Below are 12,334 nucleotides of genomic sequence, written 5' to 3'. Positions count from 1 at the left end.
CCATTCCGAAACAAAAATTGTAGCGTGTGCAATCTTTCATTAAAGTTAAAGTTTTCCGGCTCTGGCAACATGTTTATATAAGTCTTGAATTGAGTTCTTGTACACTAAAGGTGAAATCTTGATCTCTCAGTCCACCACATCGTGGCCTTGCTCTTTATTTGTCTCCCCACACTGCACATTCTGGGTAACTACGGCACTGTATTCTGCATTCTGTGTTGTTTTTGTACTACTGCAGTGTACTTACAGTTCCTTGAAAAAATATTCAGCCCCCACAATCTTCACATTTTACTGTATCATTCTCTAAATTTATAATATATAGAAGTAAGATTTTTGAGCTAATCTACAAAATATTGCTTCATATCAAATCAAAAGAACAATTCCAAAAGCCATCAACAATTTACTAAAAGTTAAAAATCAAAATTGTGAAGCTGAGAAAGTATTCATCCTCTTTGTAATTACTAACTTTCCTCAGGTGCAATACTGTAGATTACCTTAACAATTCACCCAATTTGTTGAAGTAGAAAATTGGAGGATCACCTGCTTTCAATAAATTTATAAGAATATCCTCTCTCTCTGTAAGGTCAAACAGTAAGGTAGTTTCTCAACAGACCAAACCAAAATGAAGACAAAAGAGCATTCAAGACAAATTAGGAAAATGATAATAGAGAAACACAAATCTGGGGAAAGGTACAATACCATCTCAAAGGCACTGGACATATCTCGGAGCTCAGTGCAGTCTATCTTGAAAAAGTGGAAAAACTATGAAACCACGGCCACACTGTGCAGGCCAGGCTGCCTCTCTAAACTTAGTTGCCGCAGAAGAATGACACTTGTAAGAGAGGTTACTGTGACACCAACAGTCACTCTGAGTGAGCTGCAGAGGTCAGTAGCTGCAACTGGAGATGAAGTTCATGGCTCCATAACCACAAGGACCTTGCACAGAAAGGATATTTATGGAAAAGTGACAAGGAACAAGCCCTAGAAATAGCCTTTCCCTTTAAAGACTTAGCAAAGTGTCACTGTAAGGATGTGGAAGAAAGTCTTGTGGTCGGATGAGACTAAAGTGGAACTTTTTGGCCTCAATTTTAAGCGATATGTGTGGCATAAATCTAATACTGTGCATCAGCCAGGAAACACCATCCCTACTGTAAAGTATGGTGGAGGTTGTATCATGCTATAGGGATGTTTTTGAGCTGCAGAGACTGGAAATCTGGTCAGGATTGATGGGGAGAGGAATGCTAATAAACAGAGATCCTAGATAAAAACCTGCTAGTTTCTGCCAGAAAGTTTAAATTGGGAAGGAAGTTCATCTTTCAGCAGGACAATGACCCAAAGCACACTGTCGGACCAGGCATGGAGTGGCTTCAAACGAAGAAAATTGAGGTCCCTGATGTCCTAACCTTAACCCAATCGAACATCCCTGGCAAGATTGCTGTCCACTGCCGCTCCCCAATTAACCTGGCACAGCTTGAGCAATGGGCAAATCTTGCTCCGTTACATTGTTCAAAGCTAATTAGAGACTTGTCCAAAAAGACTACTGGCTGTAATAGCTGTGAGAGGTGGTTCAACCAAATACCAGGCAAAGGGTGGTGGGGTGGGGTGGAGTGATGAATGCTTTTGAACTGCTAATATTTCAGTTTTTGAATTTTTAATTTTTCATGCTTTAAAATTTTCCCTGTTTTTGGGCATCTCTGTGGAAAAAAAAGGATGAGATCCACAAATACAGATCTCAGTTAAATTGTTAAAAATTCCTGTTTGTAATACTCATTTACATGAACAAAGGGTTGGGGGCTGAATACATTTTTGAGGCACTGTATCTATGAAATGATCTGTCTGAACAGCATGCAAACAAAAGCTTTAAACTGTATCTCAGCACGTGTGACAATAATAAATCAATTGCCAATCACTTCTGATTTTAAAACATTAAATCTCTGCTAATAACTGCAAGTACAGGAAATAGTCAATCAGGCAGCATCAGAGCTGATGAAATTTCACACCATATGAAACAGTGATAAGAAAACTGATTCTGATTCTGTTTCTGAGCTGAAATATTAATTCTGTTTCTCTCTGCCTGTAAGGACCAGAACCGTATGCCATTCTCAGGCTGTGTTCTAACTAGTATTGCAAGCAGCGCAATTGCCCTGCTCTGAGCTGCTACAGGAAAACATCCCACAGACTTTATTTAAACTCCTGCTCCCTCCAAGGATCTATGGATGGACAATCCAAAGCGACTTATTTTATTCCCACCACTCAGTATCATTTTTATTTAGTATACTGTGTTCTGCAAAAACCAGTTTGCAATAGCCACAAACAAGCAATCATCAAAATTCTGCAAGGCTGTCACACTTTGCCTTGAGCAATGGAGGACAAATAAAATAAACCAGAGGATGCAACTCCATGATGGTGGAGTCCTGAAGACAAGGTCGAACCACTTACAGTCCTCTTTAGCCTGAAGGGTCGAGTGGATCTTCCATCCTGACTTACTATCATAGAATTGTACAGCTCAGAAACAGGCTCTTCAGCCCATTCTAACCATGCTGTCCCTCCTGCCCTCTCATCCCGTATGTCCATATCCTTTCATTGCCTTGACTATTTAGGTGCCTGTCTAAATGCCTTGTGGGTGTAGTTATTGTATCTGATTGCCCCACTTCCTGTGGAAGTGCATTCCAGATAGCAAGCAATCTATTTTTAAAAAAACTTATCCCTCAGATCCCCCTTAAAACTCCTTCTTCTCACCTTGAACCTTCAAGCCACAAACCTTCCCAATCTAAAAGCTTTTCCACTGCCACTGGGTCCAAATTCAGGACCCCCTCCCTCTGCCAACAGGGTAGTGACTCACACTCCAAGGGAGAGGAGGGAGTGTGGTGAAGGGGTCTGAGGTGGGAGATCAAATGATTATTGGGTGATTACTTAGTGGAACTCTCTTGTTCAGCTTGCAAACATGACCCAATGCTTCCAGTTGCCTAGAACTTTAAATTTCCACCAAACCACATGCCAATCTTCCTGCTTTAAGCCTCCATTACTCACAGGAACTCAGGAAAATAGAAGCCGGAATAAGTTATCAAGCCCCTCAAGCCTACCGCACAATTTAACACGATTATGACTGATCAATAATAGCCTCGGCTCCTGTATCATTTCTTCATCACCCTCCATTCCTTGGTCTATCAAATATTTGCTCGCCATGCCACTTTTAATTTTTCTCATGTTCTAGCTTCTACCGGCTACCAAAGCAGAGAATTCCAAAGATACATCTCCGCAGGAAGAATTTTCTATGTACCTCAGTATGAAATGACTGGGCCCTTTATCATTTAGTTCTGTCTTCCTGTTCGAGACTCTCCCTCTGGAGAAACACTATTCCAATCACTTTAACTTCCATCCAGGCACACTAAAGTCTTCTGAATACAGTGTTCAATTCAAGAGCTTTAGGTGCCAGGGCGTCTTGGCATTTTGGCCTCAAAATTCTAACATTAATTCAACATCCAACTTTTAAGCCCAAATACTTATTCAGCATTTGCACCTTAAGATCCACCTTTTGCTTTTGTTTTGTTTGTTCTTTCACCCTGCATTATGACCTCTTCATATCATTCAGTTTCTTCTGCCACCTGCCATATGTGTAAAAACTCTATCTGAAATGTAGACTGTGCCAAATTATTCCCGTCACTTTGCTCTACTTCAGATATAACCAGAAACTCAGGCAAAACAGTTTTATTTTACTTGCAAACATAAACAGCCACTAAGAACCTATTTTGTTATTTGCTGGTTTAATTGCCTGTCAATAAATTCAATGAAGTGGTGAGTGTGCATTAATTCAGCTGCTTTAGCAATTCTCATTGTTAGTGTATCACCCGGGCGTGGGCTATCAGTAATGGGTAATGATGCACTTTCCTGTCTTGAACAAACACTCCCAGATCTGATATTGCAAAATCAGTTAAAAAATTGAAGCTATGTCTATTAAGTTTAAGTATTAGTAAACCACAACTGCAGCACTGCTGTTTTCTGTGTCCTACAATCATCTCTACTTTATAAAGATTTGAGTTACAGTGGAAATACCCAAATCTGCTGCCCTGAGTTTGCTGTAAAATGATCCAACGTACATGCAAACCCCTTAGTTTCTTTAAAACTGACAGTCAGCACACGCTTTAGCAGACCAATTTTGAACTAACAAGCTGGGTCCTGCACTTGGATCCCGGAAGGTATCAGCTGCTTTTCATTCAATTATTTCATAGAGCAAAATGACACAGTGTTTATGCCAGAGAAATGGGCAATTCTAGCTCATGTACAGTAATGTACCCTTCAACTTTATAATTTTTTGTATCATCACAATAAACCTCTCCTCCCACCTTTCATGATTGCACCCTCACCTATTCACGTGGTGCCTCTCACATGCCCCTATGCTCTTCACCTCAACCTCTCCACGTGTTGGTGAGTTCCACAATCCTATCACCCTTGACCAACTGCTTCTGCGTTCATTATTGAATATATTTTTATAAATCTTTATGCTTCTACATTCCCCTTCATAATTTCATCTTTTTTTTAAACAGAAAGGAGACTCAACTTGACCCTTCTATCCTTCATCCTTGTAAATCTTTTCATACCTTTCTCCAGTGTTTCCAATCTGTGAGTAACGTAGGGCCCAGGATTCCAATCAGTACTGTATATATTTAACGCCTTTTGCTGTACTAATATCATGAGGGGCTAAGCTGACTTGTATGAAAGTTAGTCCTGACGAAGGGTCTCGGCCTGAAACGTCGACTGTACCTCTTCCTAGAGATGCTGCCTGGCCTGCTGCGTTCACCAGCAACTTTGATGTGTGTTGCTTGTAAGAAAGAGTAATGTACCATTCAGTGTCTTTCCTTTCTTTCCGCCCAGTACTGATACAGTGTCCCGGTCAGAGGCCAGTCAGAATAGTTGCCCTTGTCGCAGCTAGCCACACGTGCAGCTTGGGTATGGCGATAAGCAAGAGTGAAGGTAGCTTAATTCACTTAACAGTACGGTCATACTGCTAACATTGCCAGTGTAACCCATTTGAACAGATTGGGTTAGCTATTTTCTTACTGGTTCATGATCCTGATCCATACCAGCTTAGTTTCACCTCTGATGGTCACTTACAGTGGTCTGTCTGAGCTCATATCTCAGTGCAGCCCCCAACTAAACCTGCAGGTTATTGCTCCGTAGAACCAAGTGACAAGCCACTAATCGCCAGTCCAAGAAAATATTGTTGTTTCCGACTCAGACTTCAATAAAAGTGAGTCAAAAACATTTTTTTTAAATGAAATTCAAATAAACTAACCTTTATCTCTTTAAAATAAAACACTCCCCATGTTAGCGAAATTACAGATGGACCCTGTAGAGTAGAAAGAAAAATTAGGGTTATTTCATTAAGGAAAAATTGTCATGTTACTTTTAGTACTGCTTGTAAAAATAAGTTCTTCCAATCAACTTTCTAGTATGCCAAACTATGCTTGGAGTATTTCATCCCTGTGATGCAGCTCACTGATTATATTGTGACGAGCGTTTGGTCCATGACAACAGATGAGAAAATCTCATTTAACTCAACAGCCATTTTTATTGCGATAAGCATCAAAACAGACCGGGCACTATGACCCAGAGAGTGAAACCACTCAGTCACATACATTCGGGGGAGGTGATTATCACACACCCCAGTTACAGTCAGGGTGACCCACAGACACACAAGCAAATAAATGTATAACCCAGGCTAAAATATAACAATAAGTGAACTTGAACATCCCACCATAATCTCACAAATGCATTTAATACAAGAACAATAAATAGCACGGGGCACTAGGCCACTGGGAATGCTGGAGCGGGCTGTCAACCATGCCCTCCCCCACCAAGAACACTACACTGCCTTAGCTGAGGGGTCAGCCATCCCAGCAACCCCGGAGTCCACAACAAAGTCCAAAAGTCCTGGTGCTAGTTGACGCTGCCGCCTAGGGCACTATGGGATGTCTGTAGTCCTTTCATAGGAGGCACTGTTTGGGGAGGCAAGAGGCAGGGCACCCGGAGTGTTTCTTCCTTCCCTCGGCCTTGTCGGGTAGGTGGTGGCTGAGGGCTGATATGGTGCCAGTAGGTCCGGTGCAGCACATCTGCCTTCTGCCCCTCGGGAAATTGCACCCACTATACCACATTGGAGATGTAGTTCAGACCTCTCCTCGCCCCTTCCACTGCCTTTCAAGCTTGGGCTAGTAGGCCCATACAGGAGCCCCAGCAGGTACTGCTGCATTCACGCCCTAGACTGGTGTCTACGTCTCCAATATCAAGGTCCTCTCTCGAGCCGGAACGCCAGCAGTTTCAACCTTGGTGATGTCAGCCCAACTGCGCTAGGCAGGACATGTTGTCCGAATGCCTGGCGGAAGACTGCCCAAGGACATCTTGTACGGCCAACTGTCCAGTGGTACCTGAAAACGAGGAGGCCAGTGACTACGGTACAAGGATGTTCTGCACAGGAGCCTCAAGAAAGCTGACATTGCCCCACCAACATGCGAGGATCTGGCTCAAGATCGCTCACAGTGGAGGGACGCCATCAGAGACGTCGTGGACACTGCTGAGAACAAGCTCAACAAGACAGCAGAGGAAAGGCACAGGAAGCGCCACAACAGAGCTTCTGCCCCTGCTGCCCCTGCAGGCCTCACCTGCCAAGTATGTGGCAAGCAATGCCTGTCAAGGATCGGCCTGTACAGACACTCCATGACGCACATATCAAACCCGGCTCTCTGACTGAAAGGAGCCATCATCATCCTATGGGATGGATAGCCCAGAGAGAAAGAAAGGTTTCCCAGCACCTTCTGAGACATGCAAGCGTCACAGCAGTGCACAAACAGCTCCAAGTCCTGCCTATACGCAGGCCAGTAGAGGCATTCATGCAGAAGTGGCCGGCTTTCACTAGCCTGCACGTGGCAGTGTGGAGTCCCTGGGGGACCACCAGCTGTAGGAGGTGCCTGTTGTTGTCTGAAAACAGCCACTGCTGGAACAGCGACCCATCGCGCATCTCCAGCATGCTCCACTGAGAGTATAGGGCTTTGGTGGAGACGTCCGTCCACTCCAGCCACTGTCTCACGCTCAGCCATCCCCTCACCTGGGCAAGCACGGGATCACTCTCCTGCTGCTGCTGGTCAATGGTGGGGGAGGTCTACCTCATTGCCGGCTGCCACTACTTGACCCTGGTTCCGCTGCGTTGTGCTGGGCCGCTACCTGGTGTGCTGCACTGCAGTGGGCCACTGTGAGACCGCTGGTGGTTGTTGTCGCCCCTGCCAGTCCGCTTCCTGGAGCTGCCCTACCGGAGAGCCCCAGCTTCAACACCGAGGTAGAGTGGTACCCTCGGGACATCCCCAACGGGACAGCAGGTCCAGGCCAGGGATGCAGGACTCTCGGATGCCGGTGAGCCACACCTTGTGCTCCGCCGTGCTTTTCCCCACTGTGATACGCAGCCTCCACTTCCCTCTCATCGCTGCACAGTCTCTGGTGACTGCAGCCTGCTGGACTGCCATCGTTGTCCACCCAGGCGGGGGTGTCTGGTCCGTGTTGGGGAGGACACACGGACGGGTGATGGCGATGGTTGACCCCGTGTCCACCACCGCACGGCATCTGGTGCCCTCCACCATGCAGTCTATGTAAACGCTTTTCTCTTCACACAGATCCCCAGCCAGAGGGGCGACAATGGCAGGGTTCTGCTGGGGGAGTCGGGCAGCGCCTCCCGCTTGGTGTTTTCCCCATGGCTGAGTGTCAGTGACGTGGTGCAGTAGCGGGGCAGTCCTGGGCCAACATGGCCTGTCTCACCACACTGGCAGCTCATAGACGGGCAGACCATAATGAGGACTTTCTCACAGCTCCTCCTTGCCAGTTTCCTCCTCCGCCTCGGTGACAGAAGCCTGGGCTCGCAGCATGCAGGGTGATGCAGGAATACCTTGGGGGGCTAAAATTGCTTCTGTCTGCTCCTTGGCCAGCGATGGTGGCGAGGTCAGGCGAACACGCTCCAGCATCAGAGCCTTTACAAAGGCGTGGAGGGCAAGCTCTTTCTGGATCACGGGGGGAAATTGGGCCTAGCCATGTTGAGGACCGTGGCAGATATCTGCTACGAACGCCCCAGCTTTCCCCCACATGGGGCCGCCTGCTGCCCAGCTCTTCCCTGATTGCTTCTTCCAATGGCCTCTGCGGAAAACGCTGCTACGAGGGTCCTGTCGTCATATTGCTCAGCCAGCGTTAGGTTGAGGAGGGTTCGCTGGGCATTCCCCTCCAGCGCCAGGGCAAGGTGTACCACGGTATCGGTGGGACTCCACCTGTTGTGCCATGTGGCAAGTTTGACTTGTGCCAGGCAAGGCTCCAGGCGACTGGCACCATCGTATCTGGGGATCTTCAGGGCGGACCTTGTAGCTTGAATCGCTGAAGGCTGTTGGTCTTTCTCTTGCCCTGGCTGAGTTGGTGGTACCTGCCATGTTGCCCATTCTCCCATAGCTGCAGTAGCTTGGGTTCCCTGGTGCGGGCCACAAGGGAAGTAGGTGATGCCAGTGTCCCCTGGGTTGAGGGGCTTGGGTACACTCGCCTCATCGGGGTTCTCTGGGCAGACACCATGCTAACTTCCCAGATCCTCCCTCTGGATTGGAGTCTCGTCTTCATGCGCCCAGTCCAGGGGTGCAGGGGAGGCCTACTGCTCGGCCCCTTGACTTATTCCCCAGGTCGTAAGGCGCTCCATCCGACATTGTAGCTCTTCAATCTCACATTCAATTTCTAATCCCGCTCCTGACACCAGTGAGGTGAGCATTCGGCCCACGATCACTGACGAGGAAAGCTCGTTTAACTCAACAGCCATTTAAACTGTAGCAAGCATAAAAACAGACCGGGCATTATGACTCGGGGAAAGAACCCACTCAGTCACATACAGATTATCACACACCCCAGTTACAGTCAGGGTGACTCACAAACACACACGCAAATAAATGTATAACCCAGGCTAAAAGGTAACAATAAATGAACTTGAACATCACACGAAAGTATTTTAACATAAGAACAATAAATAGCGCAGCTGGCCAGGAACGCTGGGGCTGGCTGTCAACCACACACACCTCCCCCCGCAGCACTTCAATATTATATACAGCATTTTACAATTCAAATTGGCGCAGCACTTAATATCCTTGCACTCCTAATATGGCATTCGACCTAAGGTGCATTGAAAAAACCATAATGCTGAAAACCTGGATCCATCAGAAAATCCTGAAAATTTCAGCAGTCAGGAATATCATCGAAAAGAGGGACAGCAATAATCTTTCTGGCCAATGAAGCTGTCAGAGCAACCTGAGTTGATAGAACTAGATGGTTCCAGTTCTATCTAGTATTATTGGATAATGCTTGTTATTCTCACTGGTTCCACAAGGTGGCAGGGCAACCTCTCAAACAACAGGACTCACATGTGAGTCAGACTGAAGTTTCACTCAATGAGCAAAGGTTTAAGAAAAACACAGCCCCTCTACCAGATAACTGGGCAATGCTACAGTACATTTGCCATTAAAAATTTTGTACTATTGCAATGAATTGTTGAATATAACTGGAAACAAAAAATATGACAGCTGCTAATAATTATAATTTCCTAGTCACAAAGGTTGTTTTCAGAGCGGAACAGGATCAGAGGGTGTACCAGGCTGTTGACCACAATATCCTCCCCGGGTCCAACATCTGCCCCGTAACAACCCTAAAGCTTTCCAAGATCTCCAAAATCGGGCCTTTTACATAGCCCCAGATAATAATTGGCCTATTATTAGCAGCTATGCCTTTAGTAATTTTCTTGGCTGATCTCTGGAAATCATACCTTAAGTAGGCTTGCTTCCCTCTTTTTTCCTTTAAAGACAGTCTCCAAACTGAAATCTTGGATTGGGCTTTTGGACACATCCAAACATCTCTACATTTCACATTCTGTAGACGTAGAACCCATAACACTCCCATTGGCTTGGGTGTGGGAGAAGAAGTAAAATGGCGGCTCAGGATTAACCAGGTTTCTCTGGCAACCTGGAGTATTTAACAAAGCACTTGATTTGTTCACGGTCTATGAGGAGAAAATGGAGATGCTTCTCCTGCCCAGTAATGCTTTGAAGCCAGAGCAACACATGGCATGACATGAACTCTGCAGGCCAACGAGCATCTCTGGTGGAAAATAGACATTTGATTCATCTGTTAATCAACTGAAGGGACTCAACCAGAAGTGTTAACTTTCCTCTGCAGATACTGCCTGACCCACTGAGTACTCCAGCTGTTGCTAGGGTGCATTGGGAACGGACCCAAATGCAAGACACAGACACTGAAGTACTAGGAACAGGACTGGGTTTGACAAGAAAGCAAGGTAAGAAACAATGCTGGACATTGACAGAGGCCCTGGACGAGACTAGGATTCCGGGCCTGGGCTAGGACTAAGACTAGGAAAGCGGGACCTGGATGAGGAACTAGGAACTAGGAGCCTGGACTAGGACTCCAAGCCAGAGACTAGACAGGGTCCCGGAACATGGGTCTTGACTCGGGCTTGGAACCCGGATCCAGGCGAGGACTCGAGACTAGGAACAGACTAGACACTAGATAGTACTGGGAATACGAAGCCTGGACCGGGACTGGACGAGGTTCCAGGATGTGGCTTGGACAAGATGAGATTCCAGGATGAGGCACGCCTGGGCAGGCCGAGGCACTTGGACTAGGTTTGACTCGGCTCTTGAACTCGGCTTGGTTAGGCTCTTGGGTACGGAGCCAGAACTCCTCCTTGGAGTGCAGGGCCGGGACCCTTTCCTGGACGCAGGGCCGGGATGACTGTCAAGGGAACTGCCGAGGGACTCCTGGACTGGACGAGAACACGAAGCCTTGACTTGGACAGGACTGGAACACGGCGCCTGGAACTTGGAACCCAGAACACAGAGCCGGGACCCCTCCGTAGGAACAGGATGTAGGGCCAGGACTCATGCACAGAACAGGGACACTAAACATGGGGACACAAAGAGACAGTTCCAAACTCAACAATAGATAGTTCCTTATCTTGGCATGGTGAGGCTCCAGTCTCACTCTGGCGGTTGAACTTGACAGGGTTTCAGGCAGAAGGGGAAGGGAACAGTCCAGCAGCCAAAGTTGAATCCAGGAGCTATCTCTATAGCCAGCCCGAAACAAGAATCAGGTGCCTCAATTAAGGCACTCAATGGAACAAGGGAAAACAGGAAAACCCGGAGTAATGAATCGACAGACCGGACCATGAACCAGAATGCGGACTTCACGGACTGGACCTTGACAGTCTCCCCCCCCCCCCCCATGGGAGTCTCCTGGCGACCTAGCAGGCTTTCCTGGACTATGGATGACCCAGGCGGATGGGGGGGTGGTATTCAACAGGAGGGAACCTAGGATAGTAAGAGTTAAACGACAGTGTCTGTGTCGCTGGGTCCATGTATGGCTGGACTGTTCTGTTGCGAGGGGTTATTGGGAATGGACCCAAATGCAAGACACAGACACTGAAGTACTAGGAACAGGACTGGGTTTGACAAGAAAGCAAGGGAAGAAACGATGCTGGACATGGACACAGGCCCTGGAAAAGACTAGAATTCCGGGCCTGGGCTAGGACTAAGACTAGGAAAGCGGGACCTGGACGAGGAACTAGGAACTAGGAGCCCGGACTAGGACTCCAAGCCAGAGACTGGGCAAGGATCCGGAATATGGGACTTGACTTGGGCTCGGAACCCAGATCCAGGTGAGGACTCGGGACTAGTAACAGACTAGTCACTAGATAGTACTGGGAATACAAAGCCTGGACTGGGACTGGAAGAGGTTCTAGAACTTGGCTTGGACAAGATGAGGTTCTAGGACGTGGCTTGGACTGGATGAGTCCCAAGTCCTCGCCTGGATCCGGGTTCCCAGCCCGAGTCAAGACCCATCTTCTGGGGCCCTGTCCAGTCTCTGGCTCAGAGTCCTAGTCCAGACTCCTAGTTCCTCGACCAGGTCCCGCTTTCCTAGTCTTTCCTCGTCCAGTCCCAGTCCAGGCTTTGTATTCCCAGTACTATCTAGTGTCTAGTCTGTTCCTAGTCCCGAGTCCTCACCTGGATCCTGAATCCCTAGTCCTGAGTCCTCGCCTGGATCTGGGTTCCGAGCCTGAGACAAGACCCATGTTCTGGGTCCCTGTCCAGTCTCTGGCCCAGAGTCCTTACTGGACTGTTCCCTTCCCCTCCTCATCTGAATCCCTGGCAGTTACTTTGGCAGTTTATCTCAACAGTTACTTTGGCACTAATCTTCATCTGTAATCTTCATCTGTTACCTTTGCCTGCAACCTTGTCTGCGTCCTCGCCTGTATTGCCGTTTAATT

At 47.3% G+C, this 12,334-nt stretch overlaps 1 pseudogene; it reads right to left on the bottom strand.

Annotated features, from left to right (window-relative positions):
* The window catches only part of LOC140194644 (transmembrane protein 144-like), a 158,814-nt pseudogene that overhangs the window by 7,180 nt on the left and 139,300 nt on the right, over positions 1-12,334 (bottom strand).

This window comes from Mobula birostris, chromosome 3, assembly GCF_030028105.1.
Source record: "Mobula birostris isolate sMobBir1 chromosome 3, sMobBir1.hap1, whole genome shotgun sequence".
NCBI classification, from domain to species: Eukaryota; Metazoa; Chordata; class Chondrichthyes; order Myliobatiformes; family Myliobatidae; genus Mobula; species Mobula birostris.
Note: the sequence above shows the minus strand (reverse complement) of the source record. Positions and strands in the feature narration are given on the sequence as shown.